Source organism: Canis lupus, chromosome 35 (assembly GCF_003254725.2).
Source record: "Canis lupus dingo isolate Sandy chromosome 35, ASM325472v2, whole genome shotgun sequence".
Lineage (NCBI taxonomy): Eukaryota > Metazoa > Chordata > Mammalia > Carnivora > Canidae > Canis > Canis lupus.
In genome coordinates, this window is record NC_064277.1 from 12,405,474 (window position 1) to 12,425,614 (window position 20,141).

Genomic DNA, 20,141 nt, shown 5'->3' on the forward strand with positions numbered 1-20,141 from the left:
CCTCACTCACTCTTGCACGTGTGTGCACACTTGAACTTTCTCTTTCTCTTAAAAAAAAAACAAAAAAACAAACAAACAAACAAAAAAAACAAGAAGATGAGAGAAAAGAATTGAAAGATTGAATTCTCCAACCATTTCTCTATGGGCTGTACAGCCATGAGCAGGTCACAGCCTTTTGGGCCTTCTTCCCTCGTCTTCAATCATTAGGGTTTATGGTAAGGATCAAAGATACTTCTTAAAAGTACTTTATGCCCAGTTCCAAAAAGCCACTTTATTAGGTATGCGTGACATGCAAAAATATGTTCCTGTTTAATGCGTCCAACTTGATGAGTTTGGGGACAGGTATGCACCCATGAAGTCATCACCACCAACAAGGCCATCATTTCCATCACCTCCCAAAGTCTCCTCCTTCCCTCTTTGTATTATTATCACTGTTATTGTTGTAGTATTATTATTATAATAATATGGTAATAGCATAGGATCTACCTTTTTAGCAAATTTCAAGTGTACACTACAGCACTGTTGGCTCTTGGCATTACTCTGTGTGGTACATCTCCAGAACTTATTCAATTTTCTGAAAAGGCAATGAATTAAAAGCTAGAAAGTCTGCTTTTCTTGTAGCTGATCAGGCTCTGACTAGTTTTGTGTGAGCTTGGGTAAGTCTCTTCCCCTTTGTCTCCTGGCCAATAAAATGAGGCTTTGGTGGTCTATCATATCTTCTGACTCTGTCATTTTATGTATTAGCTCCCAGAGGAAGTCATCACCCACCAGAGGTTCTAGAAGTGGTGAAAAAAGCTGCACTGTAGAGTCAAATGCCTGAAGGGTATCCCTCGAGACAAGTATATGTGCATTGTTCCACTTCCACAAACATTAATCCCCCTCCATTAGTGATTCTAAGTTGCTGTGACTGCTTTATACAACCCAGAGCCCAAATCCTTGGTCCTTTGTGACATATCTTCTGTTAAGTTTGCCTCAAAATGCAACACGCTTCACACTCACTGAGCAGGGTTGCAGATTTCTCTTGACAAAATGAAAAGATTAATTTTGAGCTTCAATACTTGGTGTTTATCTGTCATGGTGCCAACTGCCATTGTAATGATATAGTCTCCCATGCAGACAATTAAAAATCATGCTGACGGAATCTGTTTTAATTGGTTTTGCTTTGAATTATAATTCAATGAAGAGGCATCGCTTATGTTATAGGAGAGCCACCACGCTTTGTTTGAAGTTTCAGCAATTCTTTGATTTCCTTTAGATACAGCTCTTTCTCCAAAACATCTCAAGGAGTCCCCCAAAGCCAGGGAAGTAAAAGGAATGGTTTCCGTGGTGCCTAGAATTCCTTTTCTTTTTATTCTAGGCTCCAGGGCTACCCCCGCATCCCCTGCCGTCTACCCAAAATTCCCTTCTCCGCTGAGAGCCTCACATTCTGGTATTTTCTCTTCTTGTACCTTCTTACTTCAAACTTACCTGTTTTAATCGTTCCCTCAAGAAGCCAGATCACTGCCACTGACAAGCAAATGTGGCAAATGAATCTGTCTCCCAGTATTGAATAGTGGGTGCTAGTGAAGATGCTCTTTCCTCTTCTTGGTTTACAAATGGAAAAAGAAGACAATAATCATCCTCCTCTTTTCACTGAGCGTTAGTGACAGTTGCATGGGAGAGGAAGGGGTAATGATGGAACAGCTCCTTAACCCCACCTTCTCCCAAATTAAGTCATACTGGAAAAATCCCAGCTCACACCCAACAAAGGGGACCAAACACAGGCTTTGTGGGAAGTTAAAAGAGGGATCTGATTAACTATCCTTGTTTTTTTCTTCGACTTTTCTTTGTCCCTTTATCTCTTTTCTGCCCTAGACAGCTTCCTTTACCCAGCTGAACACAGAACAGTATGCAGAACCTTTCCACAAGAGACTAACAGTGTTTAGGAACTTTGTTCCCCTTTCCTTGTGTATGCTCATCTTCCCGGGGAACAAGGTTTAGTTTGCAAGAATCTTTCCAACGAGGACAAGAGCAAGTTAACTGAGCATGGCTCTTCACCCATGAGGGTGGACCCTTTCTAGATACATAAGTAACAGTTGTACATGAATATTATCTTCTAGAACCTTCAACCAATGCTACTTTAAATGGCCCCCTTTCAACTCAGAATTGGAACTCCATAAATGACGCTTAATTTAAATGAGCATTGACATTAACTTGAAGAGGCTGTTGACCTATCTCCTTAATAGGCCTGATGGAACCAGGTCTACTCAAAAGACATACCAGCCACTCACCCTTTTATGAGAGCTGTTTTATCAGACCTGTTCATTTGGAGTCTCAAAGAAAGGATATCACCTCTTAAACATGTCATCTTTCCCTTAATCTGAGGTTCTCTCTAAGGTAAATTCAGTCATTCCCTTTAGTCTTTTAGACTTCTGTAATTAAACGCTGTGGGTGTGTATCTTGGGTTTCATATTAGGGAGAGACAAAGCCTGATTAGGCTCCATCCCCAGGGACAGATCACTAGTCTGAGACAAGACTCTTTTTATTCTTGAGGGCTTTGCGTTCTATGACATCCTGGGTCAGAGACCTCTATCACTGGTGCCACCATCCCAGAAAATCATATCTGACACTTTTCGGCTATCTTCATAACTTTAAAGTATCATACAGTGTTTCAGAAATGGGAAATCCTGTTTTCATCTACATAAATCGCAATAGCCCTAGCTTGGGAGAGAGGCTTTGATTTTTTTTCCTTTTGCTTTGAAAAATCTTTCCAATTTTATTAACAGACCAGGGCAGTCAGAAGGATGTGGTTACAAGTGTCAAAAGACTTCATGAATCCTATTTCAAAAAAGAAGACCCAATTATCAGGACAGTATTTACATTGGAGTAGGATGTGCAATGGAATTAAAGCTTAGGTGTAAGAGCCTCCAATGGGGTTAGCAGTGAGAAAGAAAAAAAACCACTGTGGTGACTCAGAAGGGCACAGGCGTGTGTGTGTCCTGTACATGTGTGTAATGACAGGATTTTTATAGTGGCAGTGTGGCTTCCCTGATTGGCAGGGAGGAACAAGTTTGGCTCCACTTGCCTAGTGATCTAAAGATGATACTTTTTATAAACCCTTACTGCCTTTTGGCATTTTTCATGAGTAGTGGAAGAAAAGACTCTTTTAGAAAGGGGGTTTTAATCAAGGAAATAGTGATTGAAAATTATAAAGCAGGTGAAGTTTCTGCCTCCGTCTCCCTTTTCTGCAAAATTTTACTGCTCTCCATACCATCTTCAGATTTTTCCATCCATTAAATCCTGGAAAAATAATTTTAAACTTATTCATAGCAATAATAAATGGCTTGGCAGTCCCTAAAGTAAAATGGTTAATGGTCAGAAAGATCTGGAATTGAATCCTGGCTCTGCCACATACTGTGGAATCTTGGAAAAGTTCGTCTCTGAGCCTCAATTTCTTGAACTTGAAAATGGGAAGAATCAAACCTTCCCAGTGAATTGCTATGACTGAGTGAGATAATGGTCTAAAGCACTGATTGCAGGAGCTGGGACACAGTAAATGCCTAATAAATGATAGCTTTTGTTATTGTTGTATCACATCACCCTAAAGTGAGAAAAAGAGATTTCAAACCTTGGGAATTTTTCTAACATTAAATTGGAAGTCTTTGGTGTTATTTATTAGGAAAGACAAATACTGAAATCAAACCATTTCCTATTAGGAAGGTAGGTTCTTTATATTGCACAAAATCACTACTAATTAAAAATAAGCAAATGTTTAATTTATTTTTTAGCTTTACTGAGGTATAATTGACACATGAAATTGTAAGATAGTTAAAGTGTGCATCGTGGGGATTTAATACATGGATATATTGGGGAAGAAGTTCCCCAATCTAGTTAATTAACACATCCATCACCTCACATATTTACCTTAATGGTATATGAGTACATTTAGAAAATTGCAGTGATTTAGAATACAGCGTTATCAACTGTAGTCACCATGTTTCACATTCACTCTTCGGGCTTGATTCATCTTCTTGCCCCTTTGTACCTTTTCATCAACTCCTCCCTATTGTTCCTCCCACCCCCAGCATGAGACAGCTACTTTTCTACTCTATGTCAAGGAGTTAAACTATTTTCTTTTAGAGTCTACATATAAGTGATAGTCTGCAATATCTGCCTTTCTCTGTCTGGCTTCATTCACTTACTGTAATGCCCCCAAGGTCCAGCCATGGTGTCCCAAATGGCAGGATTCCCTTCTTTCTCATAGCTGAATAATATTCCATTATACATGTATACCACATCTTCTCTACCCATTCATCTGTTGATGGACACTTAGGTTTTTTCCATGTCTTGGTTGTCATGAATAGTGCTGCGATGAAGATGGGAGTATGTACCTCTTCAAGATCCTTGTTTATGAAGTACCTCTTCAATATCCTGTTTTCATTTCCTTTGGATATATAATTAAAAGTGGAATTGCTGGATCATATTGTATTTCTTTTTTTAATTTTTGGCAGAAGCTCCATTCTGTTTTCTATAGTGACTGAACCAATTTACAGTCCCACTATCAGGGCACGAGTATTCCCTTTCTTCATTCTTCACATCCTTGCCAACACTTATTATCTCTTGACTTTTGGATTATGACCATTCTAACAGGTGTGAGATGATATCTTAATGTGGTTTTGATTTGCATATCTCCCTGATGATTAGTGACATAGAGCACCTTTTCATATACTTCTTGGCCATTTGTATGTCTTTTGTAGAAAAACTATTTAGTTCAGAAAACAAAAAGCAAAAAAAAAAAAAAAAAAAAAAAAAAGTATTTAGTTCCTGTGCCCATTTTTTCATTGTTTGAGATTTTGGGGTATTTTTTTTTTGAACTATATGAGTTCTTTATATATTTTGGATATTAACTCCTTATCAGACATATGATTTGCAAACATTTTCTCCCTTCCCATAGATTGACTTTTCAGTTTGTTTATGGTTTCCTTCACTGTGCAGAAGCATTTGGGTTTTATGTAATCCCACTTGTTTAATTTTGCATTTGTTGCCTTTGTTTTTGGTGTCTAATCCAAAAAAATAATTGGTAAGACCAATGTCAAGAAGTTTACCCTCTATGTTTTCTTCCAGAAATTCTGTGGTTGAGGTCTTACATTTAAGTCTTTAAGCCATTTTGAGTTGATTGTTGTGTGTGGTGGGATGTGTCCCATCAATAAGAGTTCTTTATCAAGCAAGGCCACATCACAAAACCTGGCCATCTGTGGACATCACCTACTTTTGGAAGCTCTGCCATCTACTATTGTCCACATAACTTTGTGCAAGTTACTTGTATTCTCTATGCTTAGATTTCTAATTCCAGAACATGAGAGGAATAGTTCACCTTTTCATGAGATTTTAGAGGAGAGTAAAGAAGTTCATATATTTCAAGAGCCTTGAAGAATGAATGAGTGACACATGGGGTGCCCTAAATTTGGTATTTTCAAAGAACTTTATTAAAATCAACACAGTGAATCCAAGAAGTTAATTTGAAAGCATCCATTCATTAAGTGCACGATGAATTTAAGAAAAATAAAATACAAGAAATATTCCAGTGGTTCCACTACCAATAAGATGTGTGAATTTTTTCAGCAAAGCTGAAAAAACATTGTGTTAACTATACTCTGTTGGTTATTATGTGCATAGCAAGCCCGCCTCTGAACCTGGGTAGATGTGTCCTGTTGGCTTTCATATGGATTGGAGATCTGTAAGAAACATAAAAGCCCTGGGAGTGAGCTGACCCACTTCCATGTTCAGAACACAGTGTTGTATTGAATTACACAATTGATTTTTAGAAAATCCCTCTCTCAGTTGGAGCTTCAGATTCATTCTATATTTTGCTTCTCTCTGTGGTTTCATCTGTTAGTGTAATAGAGCAGAAGTAGTTTCCTACCACTTTAGAAGCTTGTACTTAGGGTTCATTCATTACATCCATTTTCTTTATTTTGTAGACAAATATAAGCTAAAATTCATTAGCTGTTAGGGGTCATTTGCTGCTTCCCTGAGGTATAACAGCATTTTGATTTTATACATTCCTGAATTACCTTTCTCATGATTTTCCTTCCAAAAGAAGGAAAATTCTGTTGCCGGCCTCATGTCCTCAATGGGATTATACATCTGCATACCATTAAGGCAGAGAGAAGCCATATGAGTACTTCCCATTATCAATGTACTGCTCTGGAAGAATAAGGCTCAAGGATGGATTTCAGAAGGTTTCAGAGGGAGCAGTGAAGGCAGAGATGGAGACTAGAAGGGAAACAAATAATGCTGTCCTATTTCCTAGCTTTATTTTCATCGCACGCTTAATCCGTACTCCACCATGTAATAACGGGATCTATTAAGACACTTGGGTCCTGAAGTTTCTGTGGATTGACATTAATATACATGGTCTAACAGCAGGTGTATCTGACACCTAGTGTAGTGGTCAAGAGAGCATCAGTTCTGGAACCAGAGTATCTGGACTCAATTCTGGACTCCATTTTCACTTCTACCGTTGTGACCTTAGGCAGGTAACTTCTGCTCTCCGCGTTGGGGTTTCCACATCTGTAAAGTGAATGCAAAGGAAATTAAGTTAATATATTTAAAGCATTTAGAAGATTTATTGACATTATTAACTATTACTAGCTGTTTCTCTGTTCCTATTTCTGAATGAGGTGATTGATAGCTATTGAGTTTTGTTTCTCTGTTTTTGTTTTTTTTAAATTGTATTTATTTATTCATGAGAGACAGAGAGAGAGAGAGGCAGAGACACAGGCAGAGGGAGAAGCAGGCTCCATGCAGGGAGCCCGACATAGGACTCGATCCTGGGTCTTCAGGATCAGGCCCCGGGCTGAAGACGGCGCTAAACCGCTGAGCCACCAGGGCTGCCCTCTGTTTTATTTAGAAACACACTAGCATTTTACAAATGGAATAGGGAAATGACTGAAAAACATCAGTTTTTATTAATATGGCCTATCCCTTTTTAAAAGAAATTTTGAAAAATCATGTGCTGGAAGTAATAAATCTTATCATTCTTGTTTTGCATGGCTCGTGCATTATAAAAGTCGCATCCAAAAGAAAGTAATGAACTTCAGCCTACGCACTGTCTTTTTACTTCCCCAGAGACTTCCCTCCAGTTTCATTCTTTGCATTATTATAGTGCTGTTTTAAAACAAAGATACATGTGCCCATCATACATCAGGACCTGTTTTGAAAGAAACTACCCAGACTCAGCCTTAGGCCCACATGCCTATTAATAGTAAAAGGATAAGTTAACCTCTCTATTAAAATGAATGTCCAAGTTAGATTATGTATCTTTTTTTTTTTAAGATTTTTATATTTATTTGAGAGAGAGAGAGAGAGCTTGTGCATATGTAAGCATGGAGGTTAGGGGGGAGGAGCAGAGGGAAAGAGAAAATCTCAAGCAGATCCCCCACCCCCACCCCCGCCGCTGAGCCACCCAGGTGCCCCTATACTATTTATTTTAGAAAAAAAGATTGGATTTCACACAGGAAGGACATATTAGGGGTAAATGGTAACCAAAAATGAAAGCTCCCCTTGCTCTGCCATTGTAGCCAACACCACACTGGGCAGCTAGAAAGTTCCTCTTCACTGAGAATATTCACCCATTGAGTATATAAACAAAATCCTCCTGAATCAGTCAAGACACATGGATCTGCTTTCCTTTAGTTATGAACCAGTTTGGATTAGTGATTTCCAACCAGGCAGGAAGATAAATTGCAACAACCTTTAAGTGAACTTGGCATTCCAGCCCTGATCATCTCTTGAGAAACTCCTGGTCATTTTGCTTCCCCTCAGCTACTTCTTGCTGCTCCTGCTTTCTACCCTCCCAGCTCTACTTTGCAGAATTTGTTTCTATTTTTGCTCCTTTCTTCACCATATGATCCTTTGCATGTTTGGCTGTGTCACTCTCATCTGCTAGGGCATTGCCTTTTTCATCTTTATCTCATTATGAAATGAAGGTTTGCTAAACTCACCATCACTCTTGATAACTTCTCCATTCATTAGGAAGGTAAGCATTCAAAATAAAGAACAGAAAGAAAAGAAAAAAAAATTTAGAGGAGACTTTCCATGATGTTAAGTTTACATTAGTGATGGGGATTTTTCTTTTTTCTTTTTTTTTAAAGATTTTATTTATTTATTCATGAGAGACACGGAGAAAGAGAGAGGCAGAGACACAGGCAGAGGGAGGAGCAGGCTCCATGCAGGGAACCTGACGTGGGACTCAATCCCGGATCTCCAGTATCACACCCTGGGCTGAAGGCGGTGCTAAACTGCCGAGCCGCCTGGGCTGCCCAATGGGGATTTTTCGACATTTAAGTTTTCTTTGAATTTTAATGAATAATTTTAATAGATTGGGAGTGTTTCTCACTATGGCTCTATGCATTCCCTTATGTTATAAGTCTCTGTAATGTTGAAAATAATTTTTCCCCATGGCAAACTCCAAAAATCCAAACATTTCACTGATTGACTTAGAAACAGGAAAGCCAATAAACTGTACATTTATTTCATCATTTTTTTTTTTTTTTAGAGAGAGAGATTTTAAGTAATCTCTACACCCTACATGGGGCTCAAACTCACAACCCCAAGGTCGAGTCTCATATTCCACTGACTGAGCCAGCCAGGTACCCATCATCTTTTTATTATTATTAGTATTATTATTATGGATGTATTTACCATTTTTTTCCCAAAGGAACTGAGCAGCTCACAAGGATACATACCCTCCAACAAGATCGCTTGAATTTAAAGTTGTGACATCCCTTTTCCAAATAAAAGAAGAAAAAGTTAAAGACATAGCTGGAAAGGGGGCACCTGAGTGACTCAGTCGGTTCTCAACTCAGATCTCGATCTCAGGGTCACGAGTTCAAGCCTCATGTTGGGCTCTGCATTGGGGATAAAGCTTACTTAAAAAATAAATAAATAGGGCAGCCTGGGTGGCTCAGCGGTTTGGCACAGCCTTCGGCCCAGGGCGTCTGTGTGGAGCCTGCTTCTCCCTCTGCCTGTGTCTCTGCCCTCTCTCTCTCTCTCTCTCTCTCTGTGTGTCTCTAATGAATAAATAAAAATCTTAAAAAAATAAAAATAAATAAACAAACAAAGTTGGAGACAATGTGGAGACCAAGAGGCTAAACAAGTATATCTTCATGACTCAAACCTCTTCTTTGGAGTTCACCTGGTTGACTAGGAAAATAGAAATACAATCAAATTTAGTAGCAATTCTTCAACTTACAGAACTAACTGGTGACTTTTACCTGAGAGAGAAACTCCTCTGTGGAGACCCAAGCGTAGCCTTTTTGCTAATTGCTATTCATTCTCTCTTGCCACTCAAGTAGAAAGCCTTCTAATGACTGTGATATAGTCATAGGCTATCCTTGAATCTTCTCTAATTTATTTCTTAAATACATAATTTATAATCTTTATTGCTTTAATATTAACAACAAAAATCACTTGCAGTACATCTCAGACATACTGTGGTAGAGAATTCCCAGGTTTGCACAATGCTCAAGGTCAATAAGTCAATATAAAGGAAACAATAGCTCAGGTTAAGGACAATTAATCTTGAAACAAAGGTTAAGCAGGGATTTCTCCTATAACTCCTCATGAAGATGAGCACAGTTTGATTGCTTGGATGTCTTTCTCCATGACATGCTGACAGCAGTATCAGGAAGTTCTATAGATTTAATTATTTTAACAGTCTTGAAAATAGGTTACTAGTAACATTTTTTAAAGCCCCAAATAAAGTCCATTCTGTCCAATACCTACATTTTATCCTTTGTCCTCATTCTTAATTGCTTATTATCATAGAGCTGATTATCATTAAGCTATTAATTATTTAGGAAACCGACTCATCTTAATGTTAGTAGCTAAAATTCCTCCTCATGTTTTCATGAAAGGATATTTCCTGTCTTTTGCTTAATCACTTTAGATACAAGGGCTATCCAGATATCTGCTAGAACTTCACTGCATAAACATGGAAGCAACTTCACTCAATTGTATTTAATGTCGAATCAGGTTTCATAGATATTTTGGAGTCACAAACCCTTGAGAAGACAACAAAAGCTGTAGACCCCTTCCCCATAATGAAGAAAAAAGTTCATAATATTAAATGTTATGTATCATTTCAGAGATTTGATAGACCTCCTAGAGCCTATGCAAAACCCCTCTGCCCCAAAGATGTCATTAATTCTAATTTAAATTAACTCTAGTTATTTTAAGATATATACACATAAACAAAACCCTGTATAATAGCAAATCTTGCTCTGGAACTTAACTAGAAATGACCACAGCATCAGTGTTGAGAGAGAGACTGGGAAGGGTTTTCATTCACGTAAAAGACAATATAATTCCCTACACAGATGCAGATCCAATTTACTAAAATTAACAGAACCTGCTGTTTATGCCTGAAATATTCCTGGAGCTGCCAAAAATTAATATTTCTATGGAAGCAAAAGCCAGCTTAAAATTGTCCCTCCTTCATGAGAAGACTGGACTTTGGCAAGCATACAATGATATTAAAAAAGGCTGAAATGAATTCTAACATAACCTTCCAACCACAGTATACGACAACCTAAAAATGAAAAGAGCTTTCTTTTCTGTCCTATGTGAGGGAGGGAGCCCTGAAATAAATAGAATATTTAGGAGCTATTATGATTTGATATTTGGGTCTTTCTGATACTCATTAGTCATTTTGGTTTTTTAACAATTATTTAATGTCTCTCTTTTCCAAAAGAAAATTTAATTTTGGGATATGATTGTCAGGTTAATTCAGAGCTAGAATTATCTATACAAAGAAGTAGCTGTGGGCTTTGATTACCTTGCTAAACTTAGCCAATTACAGTTGACTTAGTGGGTAGGCAGTAGAATTGTCATTCTATCATTTTGCTAATATGACGTCAATTAACCAAAAGGATTTATTTATAGATCATGAAATTCTCGGCTTAAAGTGGAACATTATGTTTCTCTATTCTCTAGTTAGGAATTGTCACTGATTTTTGCAGTTCTCTATCTAAATACTATTAGAACAGATTCTGTATATTTTCTCCAGCATATCTGTATGTATTCAGCACATATAGACTGATATGTTCACACTTTTTGCAAACCCAAAAAGTGAAGCAAATTTAGACTGTATGAAAGGACATAAAATTATGTGGATGTATTCTTTTTATATGAAAATAACTGTGAGAAATAGATGATCAAAGGTTTTTTGAGGTGGAGTTCCTATTCACTTTTGTTTTTTTATTAGTAATAATTGGTGTTTTAGTATTACTTTAAATTCAGATTTGAGAACTTTTCAAAGTGTAATATTTTTGTTAAAAAAGAAGGAAATACATGAGAATTTAATTGTAGTTGTCTCTGGATGGGTAGGATATAAATGGTTTCTATTCTCCACTATTTATTTATCTTTGTTTTCCAATTTTTCTGTAATAAAACTTTATAGCTCTTGTAATGAGGAAAAAGCAACAAAAAAAACCTTCATTTTGGGAGGGGGGAAAACAATGCTCTCATTGTAAAAAAAAAAAAAAAAAATGTGTGCCTGAGGCACCTGAGTGACTCAATGGTTAAGTGTCTGCCTTTGGCTCAGGTCGTGATCCTGGGGTTCCAGGATCCAGTCTTACATCCGGCTCCCTGCAGGGAGCCTGCTTCTCCCTCTGCCTATGTCTCTGCCTCTCTGTGTGTGTCTCTCGTGGATAAACAAATAAAATCTTTAAAACAAAACAAAAAAACAAAAATGTGGGCCTTTTTAAAAAGCAGTTTGGAATATAGGCAAGACATACTTTGAAGCCTTTGGCCAAAGGGAGCCATCTCAGAGACGAGGACAGGCAATGCCTATTTTGAAGGAGTGTGAGTGGGGTGTCTTAAAAAGAAAAGAAGTAAAAATCACAAATTTTGAGGCTAGAGAAAAAGTTCTTTCTAGTAGTGAAGAGGACTATTTACATGAAGTTGTATCTTAGCCTAATATACAGCCCTAAGGGACCTCTTAGAAGGTTTGATAAAAGAGTTTGGGACCACATGGTAGCTGTAAGTACAAGACCAAGGAGTTCTCTGCTTGATTTAGGAGGAAATGGGAGTTCATTTGAAAGCATTTGAGTAGGTGAGTGATGAGATTAGTGCTATAGTTGAGAAAAATTAATCTGCAAACCAGGGTAAATGGCTTGGGAAAAAGAGTAACAGTAGAATGAGTATAAGGTGTTGAGGCTCTTTAAAATGGCCCAAATGTGATCTTGAATTGGGCTTTAGTTTTATGACTGGAATGGATGAGTAAGATAGTAGAAGATTATAAAAGAAAATTAAAGGTGTCTTTAGTTCCCTTCATTCAAGACACACCATCTATTCAATTCAATTCACAGCTGACTGGCTCTAAAAACTAGAAGTGACCTAAAAATTCTACTCAGGTTGGAGACCCAGCTAACCCAACTTCCCAGAATCTTACTCTATTCTCTTTATTGATTACCCTCAAAATAGGATTCAAGGGTCTTAGACAAAAAGAATCTGTGAAAAAAAGGTACTGCTAGTAAGATATTTGTTTATTTAAATCTCTGCTTTATGGAATCAGCATATTTAAAGCTCACATTGATAATGTCTACATTGAACATGTAAATAAAAATGGTGAATTGATAGAGAGACAAAGAGAGGGAGGGAACCAAAGAACATGTAGTTTAGATCACCAGTCTATTATCAGCTAGTGACAGCATATAATAAATGAAGACTCACTTCATCTAGACGTAAACATTTTAAAATGTTGAATTTTGCAAGCCTCAGCAAAATGAAATTATAAAAGAATTCTGATTTTTCAGTTTGTCCCAGAAACAGAAAATAAAGTTTTGCCTCTCCATGTTTTCTTTTTTTTTCTCTCCATGTTTTCTGATTAAAAATCCATTACATAACACATAGTAGGCACTTAACAAATATCCACTGTGTGACTGGATAAATTAACAAATAATTAAATACATATGAAATCATGGTGCATTTTTTAAAGCCATGTGAATACTTGGAGATATTATATTTACAGTTTATAGACATTAGGTTTGTCCAGAAATAGGGAATGTCATGGTACCAAAATGAGGAAAGTTATCCAGAAAAGCACCACTTCACTCAAGACCTCAGGTACATATTGTGTCTTGCACTTTGATGACCTAGAGCAAGGGATGACATCCTTAAAATAGGAGAAAATTTTATCTGTCATTTGATAACTGAGTAACCGATATGTAAGTCATACTTGGATACAAAGACACAAAGCACGGATCAGATGTCTGCTCCCTTGTTTAAATTCACATAGGACATATAAGGTACAGCTTGCTTTGAAGTGTTTCCTGCCTCTTTAAGAGGAGACTTGGCCAGTCTGGAGTTATTCTACATTCTACATTCTACATTCTACATTCTACATTCTACATTCTTTGGCAGACATAACAAGAATGGCAACTATGATATGATTAGCTTGTACAGTGATTATATTTAATCCTCTTGGCATATAGAACAACCTAGAAAAAATGGGTAAGTTCCCAGAAATGTACAACCTACCAAGACTAAATTATGAAAAAAATAGAAAATCTGAACAGACTAATAATGAATAAGGAGATTGAATCTGTAGTCAAAACCTCCCAACCAAGTAAACCCCAGGACCATACAGTTTCACTGGTGAATTCCACCAACACTTAAATAATTAACACCAATCCTCAAACTCTTCCAAAAATATTAAAAAGGAGAGAACAAAGAATTAACACCAATCCTCAAATTCTTCCAAAGATATTAAAGAGAGAACACTATGAACTCATTTTATGAGGCCAGCATTACCCTGATACCAAAGCCTGATAAGGCCACTACAACAAAAGAAAACTATAGGCCAATATCCCTGACAAATATAGATGGAAAAATTCTCAAGAAACTACTAGCAAACCAAATTCAACAGCATATCTAAAGGATCATTCACCATAATCAAATGGGATTCATCTCTGGGATGCAAGGATGGTTCAACATATGCAAATCTCTTCAGCTGTGTGGAGAAAAAGAAAAGAGAATGTTAAGTCTAAGAGTGGAAAACTTGCTTCTCTTAATATGGCCTTGGTCATTTATGGCACACACAATTTTAAGGATTTCTTAAAATAACTGCTGTCTTTGGGTTTGGAGAAGAAAGGGATCTTAGACCATGTAATCTAAACAACCTCCTTATTTGTTTGAGGAAACAATATACCTTGAAAAAGCAAATGAGATAGCAGACGAGGGTGATACTCATTTCTGTCAGAAACATAGTAAGACCTAGGGCTTTTTTCCTCATGTGCCTTTAAGAAAGCATTTTGAAATTCTGGAATACAACATTTGTTAATGGAAGAGCAGTTGGAAATAACAAATCATATTAACTAGGAGTCTGAAACAGAATCCAAACTGTATAACCTAAAACTGATTTGTATGCTCATATATGTTTAGTTTTAGACTAATGGGCTTGTTGCCAGGTCAACACATTTCTCACATTCTAGCATCGACATTGAAGAAAGTTCATCATTTTCCAGTTATGGACTCAGAACAGTAAACACTGAAAAATAATTCATGGCTATAACATGCTTTAAATAGTTAGACAATTCATCTCTTGTCAACAAGAAGCACTCCTGGGCTTTTTCAATCTGGCCCTGGTAAGTGGCAGCAAATAAATGCTTTAGGGAGTCAAGAATTTATCATATGAAAGTTGATGAGCTCTCAAAGCAAGCAAAATTGAAATGCTTCTATTAAATTTAGTGTAACACTCAAGATTTCATTTACTGTATTGCTTGTTTCAAAGTTCTCTGCCTCGTAAGCTTAGTTTAGTTTCAGATCTTTACACTGTTGTTACCTGGAAGAGAACTACCTCCCATGCCCCTCATCATTTGTTCCCTTTGTGTTGTCAGGAACGTAGAAGTACAGGGAGATGTAAAAGATTGGTAAATCTATGTCCATGCTAAATGCCAAGATACCTTCTCTGAGCCAGGACACTTGACTCCTTTTCCATCACGGCCAATTAAAGTCTTAGAAATTATGACGTTCTTATGTATAAAGAGTCTTTCTGAGATTTTCTTCAAGTAACCTGCAGTGTTAGACTATCAACTATAGTGTGATCCAAAGGGCAAATTCCAGATTAGTAGTGAGCCTGAATATGATGAGGAAGACAAGATATGAAGAGATGTAGTTCTGGAGCTCATTAATTGTTTGTCCTTGAGGAAGTTATTTACTATGGCAGCTCACTGTCTTCTCATCTGTTAAGTGTCTTCTGAGGTCCCTTTTATATCAAAAATGCTATGATCCATATGCTATTGGTTTCTTTGCTTCCTTTTCTATGTGAAATTTGGGTATATCGGAGTTATCTTTTAATATACTAGATAATTATTGCTCTAGAGTCCTCTGTACCATAACCTGAATCTGTCCTTCTCTCCATCCTCACCACTGCCATCATGTTTGAAACACCATCTCTCTCACCGGAATCATTTACTGGTCTCCTGCTTGTCACTCTTGACATGCGTGCACACCACTTCACACACAGTCTGTTCTCTTTGTGACAGGCAGGGTGAGCACTTCTAAGTGTAAATCTTCTAATGGCCTCTTACTAACTTGCAATAAAATCTCAATCCCCTTAGCCTTCCTTAGAAAACCCTGCATGATCTGGCCTCTGCTTCCCTGACATCCTTCTGCCCTTATTCACCATGCTCTGTTGTTCTGGCTTTTTTTCTGCTCCTCACACAAACTGAGCTCACTCCCACCCTAGGGTTTTTGAACTAATGGCTGCCTTTATCTGGAATAGTCTTCCTCAATCAATCATCACGATGGATGCCCAAGGCTAGGTCCTTCTTGTGATTCAAAATTTTTGATTGTTGACTCCCTTAGAAAGCTTTATATAACCCCCATCTTGACATGTATTCAAATCACTCTCCATTCAGTCATCTCGCTTTAGCCTCACCATAAGACTGACCATTGTCTGAATTTGTCTTATTAGAATGTGTATTCACTTGTTCACTGATTTTAGTCCCACTCACCCAAAAATGTTTGAAGAAATTTTGCCTATTTTTTCCATTAATGTGTCACTAGAGCGTGCCTGGCACATAGTAAGTGCTCAATAATATTTTTTTCAATAGCTATTTTTTAAAGACTTTGGAAAAGACTAAAAACATGTTTCCTTTAACTGAAATAACTTAGCTTTGTCAACTCTAGGGTCTGAATGACATAATAGGTTCATAGATATTAGTAGAAATGTCTCAATCTTCTTCCCTAGAGAGGCCTGAGCTAGTGAAGTCTAGCTTTAGAAACCAAAATTTCCATAGATTGGGCAGAGTTAAGTGGGTTTAAATTAGTGGAGAGAAACAGTGGTATTAACCCAGAATAAGTTAAAATAGAGGATGCAAGGCATCTTCATGTAGCTTACACCTTTAAATTACAGTTATCCATAACTTAGGGAACCAAGAATAAACCAAATGTGCAACATATCTGTTTCAGACAGAAAATTCATACAGACTCAAATATGGCCAGAGCACACATAAGTCCAGATAATTGTAGCAGTCGATGGGAAAAAAATATTAGTAATTGAAACAAAATGTAATACTAGGATTGTTTATCCTTGTTTTGGGAGTGTGATGGTCGAACCATAAGGGAAAGAAATTAGAAAAACAAAAGTCTGAATGTATACATCCAAATAAATAGTTCTGTTCATATTGCCTTCAGAATGAATTAGAATATCATTTATACAGCTTTCCTCCTTGTAGGCAGATAGATCAAATCAAGCTTCTGATGGTGACTTGTTTCTGAGAAGTTGCTAGGACAACTTAGAACATCCTAGAACAGAGTGATGGACCATCCTCAAGAGGAAGCATCTGCACATTTTCAAATACACCCTTCCCAAAGATGAACATTTTATTCCTCAGAAAAGTGAAATGCTTTGCTTTTGCCTCACAACTGGTTAGCAATGAAGGGAATTCAGAAAAGGAGGAGAGTAAGTGAAAAGCTTTGAGGATGACGGAAAACTGGGGCCCAGATGAAATGTGAAAAGGTGATAGGTAGCTGGGCAAACCCAGAGGGAAAGAACGATGGAGACAGTAGACTTCTGTAGGAATGTGTTCTGAGAGTAAGAGTAAGCCTGAAGTAATGATGCCTGTGGGAGAAGTGAGGAGTCAGGTGGGGGTACATGGAGTTATGAAGGTGTTTCTTCCTCTCCAGCCCACCACTGGCATCTGGGCAGAGGTGTTGAGACATTTTTGGGGATGCCTGTGTCAGAGTGTGAGATGGAGTGTAGCACAAGGGAGGTATTGAGTGCTCCCTAGTTTAATACTTTATCTAGGATGCCACTGGTGCAGCATACCAGTCCAAATGGATGAAACATTCTTCTTAAACATTTTTTATTGGCTTCAATTTTACTTATTTTTCAACGTATTCTTATTATTTAAAACTCAAGGGTCTCAAAAGACTATACACATGAAACAATCTCTCCCGCCAATTACTGGTATATATATATATATTAGGTATCCCTTGTGGAAGATATTTTCAAAGAAGAAAATATATGTGGAAGGGCAGATTGAATAGTGATGTACTATGTTTTATTTAGAGGTGTATTTTTTACCATGGTTTCATGTAAAGTAAGATAGATATTACTGTTTCTATTCTGCTGACAGGACAACAGGGAGAAGTTAAGTAACACAACCTAGGCTTAGTACCTTTTTGGTGGGAATATCCAGATTAAGTTCCAGTTGGCGAGTGAGGGAGCACAGATGGAAGAAAAGAGTAAAGATAACTATAAACGAAATTTCCCACATACTAGTTTCATGCTTGGTTTTTTTGAATAGTTACAAAGAAGAAAGTTTTCAATTTCTTTGAGGCAAAAAAAATTTGAAATCATTAGTGTGTCTACATTGTTTCTTTATAAAATTCTATAAATAATAATGGTCTTTTATTTAATATCACAAAAGCGACAACAATCATGGTCTTGGTGAATTAAGCACCAGGGCCTTTGTTTCAGCTTGAATTACTTTCTGGAACTTACCAGGAAGCCATCAACCTCACCTGACTTTTAAAGGCATTGAAAATACGCCCACAGTAACTTAAAATATTAAGGTAATATTAATTCCCAGGCTCTGATTTTTAACTCCTGTCTTTCTCTTTCTCACCTGCCAACTCTGCTTCTTTTTTCAGTTTCAATTTCAGCATACATGATGAGAAAAGATACTTTTTAAAATATATTTTTTAGAGAGAAAGCACACCAGCAGTGAGGGGGGGAACAGTAGGAGAGGGAGAGAGAAAGAGAGAAAGTGGACTCCACGTTCAGTGTGGTGCCTGATATGGTGCTCAATCTCATGACCTTGAGATCATGACCTGAGCCTAAATCAAGACCCGGTTGCTTAATTGACTGAGCCACCCAGGTGCCCCATAAAGGTACTCTTTTTTTCTACTTACCAAACAATGTATCTGAATTTTTTGGTAGCAAGTTTAGTGAACTCATAAAAGCAAAGTCAAAATCTTGATTTCTCTTGAACTTGAATTGTCAGAATTTTATCTCTTTCATCTATCTCTATTCTGGAAGACAGTAACACTGTTCCAGCAGGAAGGACTTTAGGCTGAACATAGAAGTGGAAATCTCTAGCAATAGTGAACTGAAAGGTGAAGAAGCATCCTCAAATACTACTCAAGCTATCATCTTTGCAAAATTTCCAGAACAAGTGCAACCAAGAATGATCAAAAAAGATACTGTGTATCCCAGAGAGGCACTCATTTAGCTTTGGTGTCCACAGCTAGGAAAGATAGTTGAAATACTTCCTGTGCAATATTGCTAGAGTCTGAATTACATACTTTGAAAATCACAGTCTTTTAGTTACAGAGAAGAAAACTTTTCTATGAAAGCAAGTACCTCCTCAGTAATTCACTTATAATTTGAAATATTTAAAATTATTTCAAATATTAACTGCATTCACAATCTTCTCCAGGGAGCCAGAAGTTTCTAAACAGTATTATCTCATCACTTCAATTAGTTCCTAATGTGATGAATAAATAGGGCATATATTTAAAATCTTTTTCATCCTACTTACAAAAAAAGAAAAGATAAGCAAGAAACACCATTTATTCAACTTAGTACAGTTAGACCAAATCAAGAGATGAGACAAACCATAAAAATCTCTTTCCAAGGGATCCCTGGGTGGCGCAGCGGTTTGGCGCCTGCCTTTGGCCTAGGGCGCGATCCTGGAGACCTGGGATCGAATCCCACATCGGGCTCCCGATGCATGGAGCCTGCTTCTCCCTCTGCCTGTGTCTCTGCCTCTCTCTCTCTCTCACTGTGTGCCTATCATAAAAAAAAAAAAAAAGTCTCTTTCCACAAATTACCACCCTACCTTAAGGTAGCTAAATGGTCCTGGGCAAGTAACTTGACAACCCCAAACATCAGCTTTTTCTCTATAAAGATGGGATTAAAGGCCTTCTTTCCAGAATTACTGTGAGTATTGTAGAGCTATATATGTGAAACCAACAATCCGGTGTCTGACAGTAATAGATATCTGTAAAAACTATTTGGAGCTTGTATAACAATATCACTTCACTTAGTGGCCTAAAGCAACACAAATCTATTATTTCATAGTTTCTGCAGTCAGGAATTCAGGCACAGCTTCACTGGGTCTCACAAAGCTGCAGTCAAGTGTTGGCCAGGGCTGCAGTCTCATCTGTAGGCCCAACTGAGGAAGAATTCATTTCCAAGCTAATGTCACAGTTGACAGAATTCAGCTCCTTGTAGCTGTAGGGTTGAAGAACTTGGATTTTTACTGACCATTGGCTGGTGGACCCTCAGTTCCTAGAGGCCACCTTAATAAGGCCACTTGCACTATCAAACCAGCAAAGGAGAGAATTTCCTTGTGTCATGAAATCATAGAAGTGACATCTCATCACCCTGGCTGTCTTTTATTGAGTAAAAGAAAGTAACAGTTCCTGCTTACTCTAAAGAGGAAGAGATCCTACAAGTGTATAAAAATAAGAAGAAAAGAATCATGAGTCCACCCTAGAGTCTGCCCACCATAGCATCTGATACCTAATTCCTTCTTTTTCTACCTTACCAACTCTTTCTTATTTTTTGGTTTCTATGTCAGAAGACCATGACCTCTGCTGTCCATCAGGATATTCTTTGTGTAGGTGGTTAAAGATGGTACCTT

General features: G+C 37.5%; 1 protein-coding gene and 1 long non-coding RNA gene across 6 annotated transcripts in view; one reads left to right on the top strand and one right to left on the bottom strand.

Annotated features, from left to right (window-relative positions):
* The window catches only part of PHACTR1 (phosphatase and actin regulator 1), a 558,131-nt gene that overhangs the window by 113,448 nt on the left and 424,542 nt on the right, over positions 1-20,141 (top strand). The window lies entirely within an intron of this gene.
* LOC112658206 (uncharacterized) overlaps positions 5,443-20,141 on the bottom strand; it is a 98,355-nt gene continuing 83,656 nt past the window's right edge. The window contains exon 3 of the long non-coding RNA XR_003135603.3: positions 5,443-6,552. This is a non-coding gene — a long non-coding RNA (uncharacterized LOC112658206). The remainder of the gene's footprint in view (positions 6,553-20,141) is intronic.